A 16,410-nucleotide genomic window follows, 5' to 3' on the forward strand; every position below is an offset into this window, starting at 1 on the left:
ATACCATACATCGCGCCGCCGCGCGCCGTTATGCTTACAAGCGTTAGCCGCGACATCGGTATCAAAACACGCGTAGAGAGGATGAGCATGCCGGACGGAGCGTCGCATCGTTCCGTATCGCCGTGTCGTTGCTTACCTCTGGAAACGCGATCGCGGCAGGGTTAGCAGGAACGTCACAGGGTGTTCGATGTTCGCTCCCTCCGAGTCGTCCGTGTGGAATCACTCAATCACTGCGATCACTCTCGTTCCCGTGCGAGCGGTTAATCGTTGCGTAGGAAGATGCCGCGAGCGCCGGCCACTCGCTTGGTCAAAGCGGATACTTCTCGAAATTGTCATCTAACCTGACGAGAGATTCGAAACGACGAGAATTCCGAATTACGCAGGCGTCATCCAGGCGGTGCCTCGTTGCGAACGGCTCGCTTTATTTCCGATTATGTACAACATACGCTCACGGACGGTCCGTCGCGTCTCAATTAGTCTATTGATTTACGTCGTATTCACTTTCCGCGCCCCGTGGCGTTAATGGTGTGCAACCCGTAGCGAAGAATGTGTCGTCACCGCTGCCCCCCTCCCCCCCTCCCCGGTCTCCCACCCATCAAGATCAGCTCATCAACGCCGGCAACGATATACGACTCCGCGAATATCAATTTCAATGCGTAGCGAATATTTCTTGGGGGACTCGACGATTCAAGGCCAGATACACGGCGTTCAACCGCCTTGTTTGTTTTTACATACCGTACATCGCGCCGCCGCGCGCCGTTATGCTTACAAGCGTTAGCCGCGACATCGGTATCAAAACACGCGTAGAGAGGATGAGCAGGCCGGACGGAGCGGATCGGACGGAGCGCCGCGTCGCGTCGCGTCGCGCCGCGCCGCGCGCCACATCACTACGCATCGCCGTTTACCTCTCGAAACGTGGTCGCGGCAAGGTGAGCAGGAATGCCACAGGGTGTTCGGTGTTCACCGTTCGCTCCCTCCGACGGGTCGTCTGCGTGGAATCACTCAATTATTGCGATCACTGTCGTCTCCGTGCAAGCAGTTAATCGTTGCGTAGGAAGATGCCAGCGCGACTGGAGGGAGAAGCGGGAGCGCCGGCTTACTCGCTTGGTCAAAACGAATACTTCTCGAAGTTTGTCGTCTAACGTGACGAGAGATTCGAAACGACGAGAACTCCGAATAATGCGGGGGTCATTCAGCGGTGCCTCGTCGCGAATGGCTCGCTTTATTTCCGACGATCATGCACAAACACTCACGGACGGTCCGTCGCGTCTCAATTAGTCTATTGATTCACGTCGTATTCACTTTCCGCGCCCGGGGCGATGGCGTGCGGCCTGCGGCGGCCGCGGCGAGTGCCGCTTGAAGTTGGCTGCGTAATTTCGAGTCGATGCCTCGTTCATTTGCAATATGGCGCTGGTCCCGGACACACGGTAATTACGTTTGCATGCATGATCATCTTATTCTCGTGTTCTCCTCTCATGATACGTAATAAAGTATGTCTCTCGCGTGCCGTCGAAGGCGTCGTGCGAAGTACGTGTATCGCGCGATCATCGGGATAGTCTAACTTGACGAGAGGACGACGAGAATCGTAGTACATAAATGACGCGCGTTACTATCGAACGTAGCTCAGTCGCGAACGGATCGCTTTACTCCCGGCAATTACGTATGTATTCACGAACGTGTCCAACGCACCTTAATTACTCCGTTGACCTGCGACGTATGTACACACGGGCGATCGCAAGTGGCGCGTGGCGCGTGTGTACATACATCGCCAAGTTGGTCGCGCGATTTATACGCAGAATCATTGGCGTCTCGTCCACCAACAACGCAACGCTAAACGTTCTCGACTGGACCGTAGCTGCTCGACTGGACCGTAGCTGCGTAGCTTCGTACGCGCGCACGATTACGGGGAGCATTACGGTGATATTATAGCGTTGTAGATGTGATTACTCGTAATATCTCCGTTATTAGATAACGAATTCTAGCGATTGTATTGACAAGGAGAACACGAGAAATGTTCGGCGAGTTTTTTTGGACGATTCTTGAGATAAAAGATATTTACATATCGCGGCGTTTATCAACGTATGGCTTTAACTGCGTTTCCATATATTGTCAATACTGAAAATCTGTAATTCGCGTTATGTAAATTTTCAATACTGGCAGTGAATTGTGGAACGCAGCCTTTGTTTTTGAGTTATAAATTTTTGAAATCCGAAAAATTGAATAATTGTAAATCGGGTTTGCATTCAAAGTTCGGCAACTTTTTTTTTTCTTTAATACATGTTCCGTTTGTTACTTTTTTCAAATAATTTAAATATTAAAAACATAATATACGAATTTTTGTACTAATAATTAATGAATATAAAATAGCGATGTTTCTTGCAGATCATTATTTTGCTGTAATTTTTGTGTCAATATTTTAGTTAAATATTCCAGCAAAAGTGTTTTTCAATTGATCATAAAATCCCTATAGTAATATAAACAAAAATTGGAGTAGAAAACAGAGCGATCGTCCAATTTTTCGAAATGTTAAAAATTAAAAACTCGAAAACAAAACCGCATATTGATAAACACCGCGATACGTAAACTCTTTTTTAAAAACAAAAATTATAAAAAAAATCATAAAAAAAATTTTCTTTTGTGAGAGAAAAAAAAAGTTCACTAAAAAGAAAATTTGATTGAAATAAATGTGTTATTAATACTACTCAAATAATTATGTTATTTCAAATCAGTAATATTAATTTTAAACAAGAAATATTTATTTGTTCAATACAAACAAAATACTACAATTATTCATTTATCTGATGTAAATAAATTATTTGAAGTGCTAATACCATATTTACTTGAATCAAGAAATCTTTCTTATCAATGTACTTATAGAATTATTTACTCAAGTTATTTGTTAAACTCACTATTATGTTGTGATATGCCAATACATAATAGCTGATATTTGTTATTAGTTTTATTAAATTTTAGTTATGTTAGTTTATATTAGTTTTTGTATTTTTTTTTTATTTTTTAAAACTTTCAAGACTTTCACGTTTTATATTTTAACATTTAATTATACATATAGAATCATCTATAAGTTTGGAACATTTTCGTTTTATAAACACGTATGATAATGATTTACTCATGTTTCAAAAATTTTTCAAAATTTGTGCAAATTCAGAAGTTTATAAAAATTTATTTTCTTTTTTCTCTTTTCTTCGTAAACTCCAAAAATTTCAAAGTTAAAGACATTTTACATGAAAATTGAGTTTATACATAAAAAATTCGATATCACATTGCTAAAAATTATTTTAATCAAGCAATTTTTTTTTCTCACAAGAGGAACCCTAGAAATGTTCTTCGAATTTTTGATACCAATTTTTTTATGATTCTTGAGGCCAAAAACTTTACTTATTTTTTCACAAAAGCGTTTTAAAGCTTAGAAAGTCTACTTTAAAATACTTTTATATTAAATTTTATTCGATGATATTTCAATTTCCAGCGCTTTAAAGTAAAACAAAAATATTGCAAAAAGTATTAATCTTCAATTTCATACAGTTTAGAAACAAAATGTTCTAAAAACATGTTCTTCCTTCTCATAGCCTTCCCTCGCGATACGTAATAAAGTATATTCTCAGTGCGGGAGTATCGAAAGTGTCGCGCGATCATATTTGATAATTAGTGCGCGAGTGATTGTGTTTTCATGAGAAAAGACAATAGACCAACAATGGAGAAATGCGAGAGGAGGAGGAGGCCTAGGAGGTATCAAGCGACAGCGGAGCAACCATCGGGTGAGTATTGTTTATTATTTATTATTAATTATTAATTATTTATTACACTTGCTACAAGTCATTTACAAAACATCGTCCAAAAAGAATCTATTCTATAAAATTCTTTCATTACATATCTGTTTAAAAGACAAATTAAAAATTCCATTGTTTTTAAAAACATTAACTGTTGGGGACATTATATTTTAATTAGGACATATTTACGTTTTTACAGATTAACACCAGCGTAGTGTGTACAACAACTCCGCTACTGCGCGTCGTGTCGGTGAGTTTGAAATTATTTTTTATCTTGAGGTAATAAATTTGTAAAAATTATATCAGATATATGTGTGTAACAAAGCTTTTCTCTGATTATTAATATATAAAAATATGAATTTATAATATTAACAAATGTGTCCGACAGTAAAATATTCTATAATATTCATTGTGAAATTTGCTTAATTCTTTTGCCTGAATTTATTTCTGTAAATTTATTTCTGAATTTATTTCTTAATATTTACAAAAATAAATTTTTAAAATTAATAATATAAGAGAATGGTAGATATATATAACATTTTATAAATTAGTTAAAATAAATGGGCTAAAAGAAAAATTAGTGCAATATTTTAATCCTAGAATATATATTAATTTGTTGTGAATAATGTATACTCAATTTGCCAAGTATATCCAAGATTTTCAAGACATGCAATTAACAGTATCAGATGAAGATGTAACATATTAATCAATTTTATTTGGTTGATTTTAGTATTTCATTATATAATTATTTGAAATTTAAAATGATTATATGAGTAAAAAATAAAGAAAAGGAGAAAAAGTATAATAAAATAATTTATAAGTATTGATATTTTATATAGCTTTAATTAATTAATTTTATAAAAATATAAATATTTAAATAATAATTTCTATTGTTATAACACTAATTTTATATATATTACATTAATCTTTCCTATTCTGTCAATCAGTATATATTTATATATAAATATATTAACAATTTGAATTAGCCATTTGTATACATTAATTTGATTTTATATAATTTGAGAAAAGCAATTAAATGATAAAATAAATATTTTCTTGCATCCTGGAAATTTTATATATATAAATAGAATTAATTGTTTTTATTATTATTCTGTGATTTTATATATGAGATGTTTCGTATAAATTATAAATGAACAAAATTGTTTAACAATATCGTGTAGAACGCGCGCTTCAAATTTACAATTAGGTACCGACATGTACATATCAATTTCTGTTATTTGTTATTAATTTTCACAATATTTTTACTAAAACTCTATAAATATCTTAGATACTATTATTATTATCATCACTCATGAGCAATGCATACAAAAATTAACAATAACCCATGCATTAAAGACAATTTATCGTATTCTTTCCTAAGAGAAACAATGGAAATATATTTGCGGCGAATAAAAGCCGAATAATGCTCCATATTATCTAGCAAGGACGCGTTCATGCGGCCTTACGGCTGTTGGAAAAATCGTCTCAGGGCCAACGGGCGTGTAATAAATTCAACGGGTCCGCATGTGTGCCCCGGGGGCCCGATGCACACCGATTCGCAACGAGACGCCGAGTTTATTCGCACTCACGCGCGTTGCATCACGCGGTGATAGGAGAGGCGAAGGGAGGGGGAAGGAAAGGGATTCGCACCTATGCGTTTACGCAGAAGAGGCAGGCAGGCGCGACGTGTGAGGTTTTTCACGCGATTCACCTGGACGACTCCAGTCGAGGTTTAAGTGGGTGTCCAGGAGATAAGCGGCCACGACTGGCATAACAGCTCGATAAACTCTCATGTTTATTGGATCGCCTTGGCTTCTTCTCCTCTTTTTCACCATCTCGCTTCTATATGGTCCGCCGTGTGTTTGTTACCTTTTCTCTCACTCTCTCTGTTCTTCTCTCAGCGCCTGTATCTTTCAATGTTTTCGTCTATCGTGCGATTCGCGGCGCTTCCGCCACAGCTCTCACTTTCCTCACTCGTCGTTTCCCTCCATTCGACCCTTTACCTCGATTGTTAACCCCAAATTAGTGACCTCGTAGTCGCAAGAAATTCTCAAGCTGCAGCTTTTATTGAGGCAGCTGCTCACGAGCCATTGATCAACATGCATCTAGCGGATCGTTTCGCTGATAATACGTAAAAAATGTGATATTTTGTGTTTAATTTGTTTAAAATTATAAAATTATTAATTTATATAATAATTGTCTATATTATAAAAACTGATATTAACACTTGCAAGAGCTGAAAACTTTTATGTTCACATTTAGTATCATTATGTCACCATTACGTACCATGACGCTTAACGAGCCGAGCTTAATAAAATTTTATGACTTGACAAAGTTTTCATGTATACAGCGCTGAATACTTTATGTTACATAAAATAATTCATAGACTTGTTTATTATAAAATGTAGATTTAAAAAATAATAATCAGACGGTAGGAAAATTTAGTCGAAAGATTTTACAGTTCTCTCTAATATTTATAGAATTTATAGCATTCCTTTGATTGATTAGAAATTAAATAAATTATCTTGAACCGAAAACATATGCATGTAATATACATACGTCATGTTGCAACAGCGTGAAATTATTCGCCTGTTAGTTTTGGATTATTTACCATACTTCCAATTCATGTATCATTTGATTTCTCTTACCCGTGCTTTATGCTGCAACATCTCTTTGATGTGAAACACAAAGCTAGAAACTGAGAAAGATAAATATTGCTTGTGAAAAGGGGTTTCCGCGATGAAGTATATGAACGCGGCGATTCAGAACAGCCAGTATTTCAACATGGTGTTTACATTTGTGTCATGAACGGTATCTGCCATACTTTATCGCAAAATGATTCTCAATAATATTACATATACGCAAAATGTTTACTGACGTTTTCGATATTTGATTAATCCTCTGTAATTAACGTGCACAATTACCTTGCAAAGCAGCGAACTTGATATAAATTGTATTTCAATCTGCATTTAATACTTTATTAAAATATTACATTATTAATTTCAACGTGCAAAAAATAGAACAAAATATCTCGCGTACAACGAACGACAAGCTACCCATTGCGTGCGTGTTATTTGTAACCTCGATTGTATCTGGCTATCATAATATTTATACAACACTTTATCTGTGCGATGTCACGAGTCGCAATGCGGAAAAGGGCTGTTTTCAAAGTTGCGGTACGGAAGAGAAGTGAACGCGCGTTAAAGAAACAGCGAATGGAACAGGAAGACGACGAAGATAAACCGAGGTGGCGGCAGACAATACAGCGCGTTACAAAGACCAAATAGTGCATAGTAGAGCTTTGATTGGATTTGCCACGCAGTGCCGCATTGCGCCCACGTGTAACGCATATTAGCATTCACGGTCGGCCGCCAAGAGTAGCGTCTATTACTATCGTAAATCGTTCTTAACAGTACCTACTCGCCGGAGTTCAGTCGCGCGGACGCGCCGGAATACCGATCATCCGCCTCGTCTCCGAAACGCGCGTGTCATCTTTCCTCGACACGACGACGTCTGGCCGGAATAAGTGAGCTCGCACGTCGAATTTCAATTCGCGTGTTTTCCCGTTAGCGAGTCCTCCATTCTCTTCCATTCGTCTCGTTGTTGGTCTCGAATATAGGTATCGTAGGCGGAATAATGATTCATCTGAACGAACGTTCGTAAAAGCTACGAACATTTTTTTCTTCGTCGCTTGGCAATTGTTCCATTTATTATAACAACCAATTAAAGTTATATGGTGGATCATATATCAAAAAACATAAAAATATAAGAATTTTATAGACCATTTTAGTATTACGTTTGAGTATCTGTATAAAATTTTAATACAATTCATTTATTGATTTAAAAGTTGTTTAATTTTTTGTTTAATCTTGATTCTTTTATAAAATCACGCTTTGCAGTGCTTGTTTGCAAATGGAAAAGTACCAATTAAATCAAAATTTTTACTAATAAGACTACTAAATATCCGTGCAAAAATTTATTTAAATCCATTTACTTGTTTAAAAGTTATTTATTTAAAACTGCAGTAAAATATAGTAATTTTTGCTGCAAGAACCATTATAAATCAAATTTTTCATTGTTTTCTTTTTTGCAGCTAGGGCGAAAATTCGGGCATTCGCGATCAAAATATTTTGTTGTTGAGGAAAAAAACAAATAAATCTATAAAAGCCTTCAGTTTTTAAATTTTTATAACTTTTAATTTGTATTGTATAGCTAAAATATCCCTAAATTTTCTCATGACGATTTGAATTCAATGAAATATGTATTTTGACACATGACTTGTACATATATCGAGAGAAACTGACATTTTATATACGAATATAAATATGTTTGATACTAGTTAATGTCATACTTAGTGGAGACTGCAAGTAATAATTTTTGGCAAAAAGACCGTCCATTTGCTATGCATCGATTTTTGATTGAAAATATACGGTATGTTCAGATTAACGAAGTAAAAAATTTATGTCACTAAACGTCAGGCGCTAAAAATCGAAGAATACTCGTTTATTTAGAACTGTTCGAGAATACAAACTCGGCATATACGTAAAATAACGATTACGAACAAATGTGACTTCATCATTCTTTATTCTTTTCGAGATTGTGTACTTTCTTCTGTGCTTTCATACGCATGTACACGCGCATGTACATCGGCACGCGGGAAGAGTGTCACGCAAGATCAGATTATCATGGCTATTGTTTATGCTTAAAAATTTATGCCCAGTACGTATAAGTGAGTGTGGTGCAGTGTATGGAACATCGGGTCTTATATTTTCACGGTGCATAGGAAGAGCACTGCACGATGCGTGCCGATCTCGTAGAATGCGTGAACGAGCTTTCCGCGCTCTCTTGCGCGTGAAGGGAAGCCAGAGACGTCTTTATGCCGAAGTTCGAAAGTCCTTCGTTGATTTACGAGCTAGAGTGCTGTGTCAACGGTTTATAGAACCCTACGCAGAATGATCCTGCGTCGATTTTACGACAGTTCTCTCGCGCTCGAAATGGCTGTTTGAGCGAAACACTTTTCTCGCTGTAGGCTCTATGTTGTCTATGAGATTGCCCAGACATCGAGAACGCTGGCAACAACATAGAGGCTTGGGAAAGCGTGGGATATAAGGTTGAAAACAAGAGAAGCGATGCATTCATGTGTTGAGAACTATCGTGTATTAAGTTTAACATCAATAGCGCAAAATAATGTTATATTAATGATTTTTTGGAATAAACATAAAGCATTTAGTAATTTATAGCAAGTTCAGATTTTACTCTTTTTCAGACTATAGTAATTTCAAACAGGAGTATGAGAGCACAATATATTTTTAAGAAAAGCCATTGGCTTTCACGATTTCATGATGACCGCGTAAGATTTGTTGCAAGCGTTTCCGTGACTGACCGTAGACTAATCGAGTAATAAAAACGAGTACTTAGAAGAAGATTTGTAGTTTACTATCGAATTCTTTCGATACTCTTGGACAGACAATTGTCTCTTCAAGATAAACGGAGATAGTGCGAATTCCTATGGAAAAGTCAATGCGAGGAAGATCGACTCGTAAAAATAATGCAATACGTCGCTCGTCCGCCTTTCCTCACTCCGCCTTTCCTCACTCAGCCTCGTAAATCCTTATCGTCACTCTCGTCACGCGGACGCTGCTTTCCATCGAGCCCCAGGAGTCTCGCCGTTCACAACGCGGCACCTCGCATTATCTTTACTTCTCGCTTCGGAATGCGAGTCGTGCCGTATAGTCCATAGCTTAACCCTTTCAACAAGCGCGAGATAAACGTGTCGCTGGACACCTTTCGTAAAATTGAATAATTCCGAGCCGCGCTCATATCCGTCCGAATGCACGTTACGACACTTATCTTTACCTCTCTCGAAAACTTTCGAGGTGGTCACCAGCATTCGATGACCTCGAACGGCGAGCGAACGGTCGATCGGACGATCGAATGTTTTTTAAAGACATTTCGTTGTTCCGAACCCACGGCTATCGTAGGTTGATTAAACGCTTGTGGGACCGGACGTGTAAAAGGGTAGATATCGAAATAGGTAGAATTTCGTGGGACTCGATAGCCGATGCCACCAAAGCTAAAAAGATGTGTTTTCATTCCTCTCGTGCGGATTACACGAAAACGATAGTCGTGTTCACATATCTCGTGTAGAGAAAGAGCTATGCTATACTCGCAATGTCGATTCTTCGGGGAAATAAATACGATACGATTACAATATGATTTTATATCACGTTCGAACACGTTAAAATAATATAAAACGGAATTAGGTGTTGCACCAGTAGAACTAAAAACTACATTTAGTATTTAATACAATTGTTTAGTTAGAATTTTCAATATTCGCGAAATTCCTAGATACCAAAAAATTTTTTTCCTTACTTTGTAATCTGAAACCCACTATTGCAGAGAGAATTAATAAATTTTTTATTAAAAAAAACATGCTTTCACCGATAGGTGTTGTTATATTAAAAAACGTGCAAAATTTGATAAAGTCGGATTAACTCGATTCCATTTCATCGACTCTTCAATTACAGAAAACTGATAAAGATCGGCTACGCTTGCGAAGAGAAAACTAAATCAGTGTACGATTTACGATAAATACGATAGCAAACGAAGGTATCGTCCGAGGTGTTAGTGTTCGCTCGCAGATCGCGCAGATTCTTTCGAGGAACGTGAGATAGACGCGCTGTCAGATGGATTTCACCAAATTGAACGATTCCGTTTCTGCGGTCATATCCACCGAAGACGTTTTCCCTTTACCGTGTCTCAGGATACGACCATCTCGAACGAGAAATCGCAATTGGCTACCACCGACGTCCAGGGTTTCTTCTCGCGAGATGAGGCTACATCGTTTTCAGCGATTGAAAGTATCAATCTGGCCTAACCGCACTCATTGCGCCGTAGTGAGTGTTGACTTCCTCGGTATTATATTCTTTTGCTTCGAAAGTACTATTCGTTATTCGCCAGAAAAAAAAACGTAGAGTCTGTTCTACTACCTACATTCTCTGCCAATATTACCAATCATGACAGAAAGTATGCATCCAACAAGGCTCTGCCTGTGTACCTCGTACCCTTTCTACGCTTATCATCGGTTTTAATCGCTCTTAACTCGCTGCCTACGTCGTATCCTTAATTTCCTCGAGCACGGGAACAACGTTACTCAGCGAAATCTAGCTTTTACTAACTGACGTGTCCGTTTATGAGGATCACGCTGTTCAGTTATCAGTTTATGCGTATCGAGCATTCGAGATTTCCAGGTACGTGAATGTCGATCGAGCTTACGCCGATTGCAAACTTGCTTTCTATCGATTAATATCCTCGGTAAAGCCCGCCTCGTAAAGATTAAAAGGCGTTCAACAAGTACAGCATGTCGCGCTGTCGCTAGCGACAGATAATTGGTAACAACTAATGCTCGTACACGAATCGTTGATCCGCGCTATATATATGTAGCGTATATGTCCGCGAGCCACATACGATCAGGTTTCTCCTGTTACCTTTCGAAAGATCGAACTCGTTTTCTCTCTTTTAGATCCTTTACGGTTGTGAACGCAATTAGACGATTCTCCAGATGGCAGTTCTGGCGGATTACGTCGCATAGAAAGTATAACTGCACAATCGAGCGTGGTTTCACATTAGCGAATAATAGACCGAGGAGAATTTAACTCGTTAACTGTATCATGAAAAAAGAGCCTATTGCCCTACATATTCACGCTCGAGCGCTACCGTCTGGTTTCCGTCGTCACGTTTACCACACATTACCGTTATTCCTTGTCTCACTGTCCATAGTATAACGACGCTTGCCATAAATCGCGGCGTAATTATTTTATGTAATAGGTATATTAATAACATGCTTATTATAACTCATTGCAAACGAAAACTATGAGCAGTAGAAAATACGTAGAGCAGGTATGATAAAAATAACATACTGCAGTTATGTATGTATATCGTGACATAACAGATGCAAAACAATAAGTAAAAGACCAGGAAATAAATAAGGAGTGCAACGTAACTGTTACAGGAGAATGCGTACAGAATAATGCAATGTGTAAACTATGATTTTTTTTGCATAGAAATTTAAACGTCACATAAGGTCACATTGCTATGTATGTCTCTTCTACCGCACGCATCGCACGCACGCACGTTTCTCTTCTGTAACAGTTACATCGGCCCCCCTATCAACGGCTCGATTATTTTTACCCCTGACATCCGGTTCCCACACGCCAGACGCTCGATACGCGCAGGAACTGGATCGTCGCTGGCGGCCGCGACTACGGTCGCACATTTCTCGGATGATCGCGGTCGGATCCAGACGAGGATGGTTAACGGAACGCTTGAGATCTCTCTCTCTCTCTCTCTCTCTCTCTCTCTCGCGCGCGCGCGTTCTGTTATCTACCGTTCAAGAATCTGGTGTTCGGTTTCCTCGCGCCTCTATGCCTTTCCGTACGCTTGCCTTCTATACCGCCGTTGCCGCCGCCTTCTATTTCGAAGCCGAAGCTGCCGATCGGCCGTAATATCGTCCCCTCCTATCTTTCCCTTACCTGGCTTGGCCGCGGCATACCGTACCGGCACGCATTCCGATCAATAAGAAAAACACGTCCGGTAGACCGCAGAACGGTAGCTCATTCACACGGTCTCCCTCTTCGTGGCATCTCTTCTCGAACTGTTCGAACCTCGGTATCGCGCGCGAATGCGCGTGCACACGCAAGCGGCGGCGGTGGCGATCGGTGTGTGTGCGCGCTCGTCGACTTCGTACCGCTCTTTCGACGCGTACAATAAACTTGCGACTCGCGCCAGGATAATGCCTTCCTACTGGAAGTGAAATAACACTTGACGTGCCATAGCGAGGAGAGAACCTGGAATTGCCGCTCTTGATGGATCCCGGGAATTGCCTCGGCAAGTAAGCGCCGCGATGCCAAGACGAAGAACACCAAGGGATCCTGACAGACTTGTATTTAAGGTGTGCAGAGTCACACAGAGAAAGATAGAGACAGAAGAGAAAGAGAGAAAGAGAGAGAGAGAGAGAGAGGGGGGGGGGAGAGAGCGCGGATCTTACCGCAAGCGACATGACTCTCGAATGGACTCTCGGACCAAAGTTTTCGGAGGCGACGCAACGCGACGCGACGAGCCGGCACCCGCGGCGTCGTCTGTCGGAACTGCGGCAAAAACGATTCTAACAGAGTTACTCAGGAAGTACTTCGGATTGCTTTGACAATTATTAAAGGAGAACGGTAAGGTAGATTGGAGTTTGCTCTTACCCGCTGGCGACTTTGCCGAGAAATCATTGTCACAGAGAAATTACAGCAACCGGAACTCGCGTTCATTCGCTAAATCAAATTCAAATAGGGGACAGTGAAAGAGCGACGTGTCTTCGTGAAGAATGTACGTGAGATGTTAAGTTCGTAATGAAAAAATGCATTCAAGAAGACGTTCGCCGGTCTTCCGGAAGATCATGGAGATAAAGTCACTAGATATTTTATTATTTCGATTTACATTCCCAATGATTTCGTTTTGGATAGAACACGTTACGGTCGTGAAAAATTAAACATCGGCCGTGTAAGGAATTCCCCTATGCTGAAATTTATTCTGACTCATTAGGCGCGCGTAGATAGCCACGTAACGATATCTAATGCGGGGAAAAATAGACACCAGGAGGATTCCGAAAGAAGAGAGAGATAATATTGAGTTAAACTTTTAATAGATTTCTCTGGATAAGCGTAATTACTTCCGCTTACCGGGATTCCGGCCTTGAACTCAACGCACCTTCTCAGACTTTAATTAAGAAACTATCTCGCCTGTAACCTCGACATTATGGGGAGGAACGCATGCGATGGAGTATCCCAGAATTTTTACGAGGTCCGCACGATGACTGACGATGATCGATGAGGTTCCTCCGTGAACCGTAGCCATTTTTACATCTCCCCCTACCCTCTGTAACTTACCGTGGCGTGGTTGTAAATAATTACAAAGTTGTTGCCTCATAGAATCTTTGTTTAGAATTTTGGTGCACGTACGTGCATTAAATTTATCTATACCTCTTGCGCAAATATCAACAAAATTAAATAGAATTGCACGACGAAAGAATTGGACGGAAATGAAAAAGATCCAAATGAACTTTTGTAAAGTGAAACTTTTGTAATGTATCAGAAATATTGTTTTTTTTTTCGCTAGAATCGTGTTCGTTGGCGAAGCAGAATAGTGAGAAACAGTTACACAATATGTCGATACGGTCTTTCCATCAATTCTTGTTTGACGTTCAGTCGTTCTTTTTCTATTGCACTAACACGCTTATCCATAGCGAACATTGTTCCAGGAATGGTCGATAGTTTAACGCAGACAATACGACTAATGTACGGCGAAAGCAAAGAAATTCGTTGTACGTGTTGCCGATACTTGTAAAAGCAAAAAGTCTGTAACTTATCGGTTTAAAATGTTTTCATTGTAATTAAATGTTTTAAAGCATATCTTCTTCAATCTCTATTAAAGCCACTTTATAAATGTTATAAATACGTATTACTATTAACTAAAATTAATTCAAATTAACATATTTCAGAAATATCAGCACTAAGATCTAGCTATGACCGTTAAGACTTTTTAATTAGTTGTATTTTCACACGTCGGTCTATGTTTTCTTATTATCACATATATTTCTGTTTTAAAAAATATCAAGGATTTATACACTTAAATGCAAAAATATATGCATGTATGTTTTTCTGTAACACCGCGAATTGAATGATATCAAAAACGTACTGACAATCGTGTACCTATCGAACTATAAAATTCTCTTCCTCGAATTTAAATTAATAGTGTTTAAACTTTTATGTTAAATTTATACACTGAACAGTTATCATATAACTTTTATATTTAACTTTCGAGTATAAGTTTTTTCCACCTACTTAGAAAAATGCTGAATAGAAATTTGATAAATTTATTTCTTAAAATTCTTCGGAAAAGAAAACGTCGTTCTTTTCGGAAAAAATTCTCTTTGCAAATTGTATCGTTCAATATTCACTTTTTAATATCATTCAAATTTAAATGGTATTTGCGAAAAGCGTGAACTGCTGCAAGATAGTAAGCATTACAGTTTGAAAGGACCATATCCGCGTGGGGCTACGGTGAGAAAAGGCATATGATTATCGCACCACGCCGGTATCCCGCGTAATATTATGTCATTGTGGTTTCATCAGCCCTACTCTCAGGCGGAATACCTCCGGGGCTTCGGTCTTTGCAGTCTCTGTGAGATCCTACGTTCGCTGTTCCGTCCGTTTCTCGGGCGTTACGTGGTTTTGTCCGGTCGAGAGAGCGTGATGAGGATACGAAGGAATAACGGGGGGAACCGTCTAGAGAGGACTCCTTAATAATACGTTCAGTTCTAACCTCTGTACCTTAAAGAATGGAGCTCAACGTGAAACTGAATGATGAATCGTCTGAATGACCGGATATTCCTTCGAATTTTGAATTGTGCTTAAATTTTTGAGAGGTTCGCACAACGGAAGCATCTTTCAATGAACATAGTGAAATATTTAATTTGCGTATTACAGTGTTTATGCTTTTTCAGAAATAATCATTTCTGGGAATTTACTAAATTTTAATCGCTTTCCACGTAACGGATTTTGCTTGTAAAAACACTACTGACCACACTTACCTATATAACTACATGTGCGATTTCTCGATCTTGAGATGAGGGAATTACAGTGTCAATAAGAAGATGGCTCACTTCGCATCCAGAGATATATTTCATAATCACAGTGTACGAGAGCCCGAAATCTCGCGCGAGATCGTTACCGATCGGCGCGATCGATATCTTTTTTTTGTTTACACACAATTAGTCTTGTGAGATATAATTGCACAGTGTGATCCGGCGCGTCTCATAATTGTCCGCCTCTTTTTGTTCGACGTCCGCACGTCAAAGAAAGGAAGATTAAAAAAAAAGAAAAAAAAACGGATCGAGTTGCGTGGATACGAATGACCTCGTGTGCACTCACCGCGCTACCCGGGATATCGCAATTAGTTTTCGACAGCTTGATTCGTTCCACGTGTATTTCTGTAGGATCGGCCAATCAGTTCCAAAGCTAGACGTTTCTCCCTGCGTGCACAAGAATCGACGATACTGTAGACGCGCTTTGTCGTTTATGACGTTTCCATTTAAGGAAGATCTTTAATAATCGCGATGTCTGACGTCACTTTCGTGCCCGGAACGATCGTTCGATCGGCACCTATGCACGCTGCCCAAAAACGTGTCCTTCGCGCGGCCATGAACTTGTCGGCACTTGTGATCCTCTGATCGATAGAACACGGGATACTAATGGTTTTAACGACAGCATAAGCTCCGATGAACACTCTTTATGAACGGACCCGACGTGATAAGATTTCCTTTAGATACAATGAATTATCACGAAACCAAGATTTATGTTTCTCGTATTGTTTAACGGTGTCAGTCGTTAATCATCAGACTACTGGGAAAACGATTCTCTCTCTTGCTGGGATAGATCTGTCTTAAGGTATCAAATAAGAATAGCTTTCTCATGTATAACAATGTGATATACAAGCACAATATGAATATAACTAATTGTGCCTCATTCTCGAACATAAATATTTTCTACCCAGAAAATCGTGTAGACTATAAATTATT

General features: G+C 39.1%; 1 protein-coding gene and 1 long non-coding RNA gene across 4 annotated transcripts in view; one reads left to right on the forward strand and one right to left on the reverse strand.

Annotated features, from left to right (window-relative positions):
- The window catches only part of LOC105196693 (ephrin-B3), a 568,116-nt gene that overhangs the window by 219,664 nt on the left and 332,042 nt on the right, over nucleotides 1-16,410 (reverse strand). Inside the window, exon 1 of one of the 3 annotated variants that reach the window (XM_026134887.2) lies at nucleotides 906-1,163. The exons of 1 other annotated variant lie outside the window; for it this stretch is intronic. The gene's annotated coding sequence lies outside the window, so the exon portion shown is untranslated. Of the gene's footprint in view, nucleotides 1-136; nucleotides 498-905; nucleotides 1,164-16,410 lie in introns of those variants that run through there. One more of the 3 variants, XM_026134886.2, reaches the window with a different exon arrangement.
- Nucleotides 2,755-16,410, forward strand: part of LOC120357079 — a 64,067-nt gene continuing 50,411 nt past the window's right edge. The window contains exons 1-2 of the long non-coding RNA XR_005574280.1: nucleotides 2,755-3,776; nucleotides 3,988-4,038. This is a non-coding gene — a long non-coding RNA (uncharacterized LOC120357079). The remainder of the gene's footprint in view (nucleotides 3,777-3,987; nucleotides 4,039-16,410) is intronic.

The sequence above is a fragment of the Solenopsis invicta genome, chromosome 3 (assembly GCF_016802725.1).
Source record: "Solenopsis invicta isolate M01_SB chromosome 3, UNIL_Sinv_3.0, whole genome shotgun sequence".
Classification (NCBI taxonomy): Eukaryota; Metazoa; Arthropoda; class Insecta; order Hymenoptera; family Formicidae; genus Solenopsis; species Solenopsis invicta.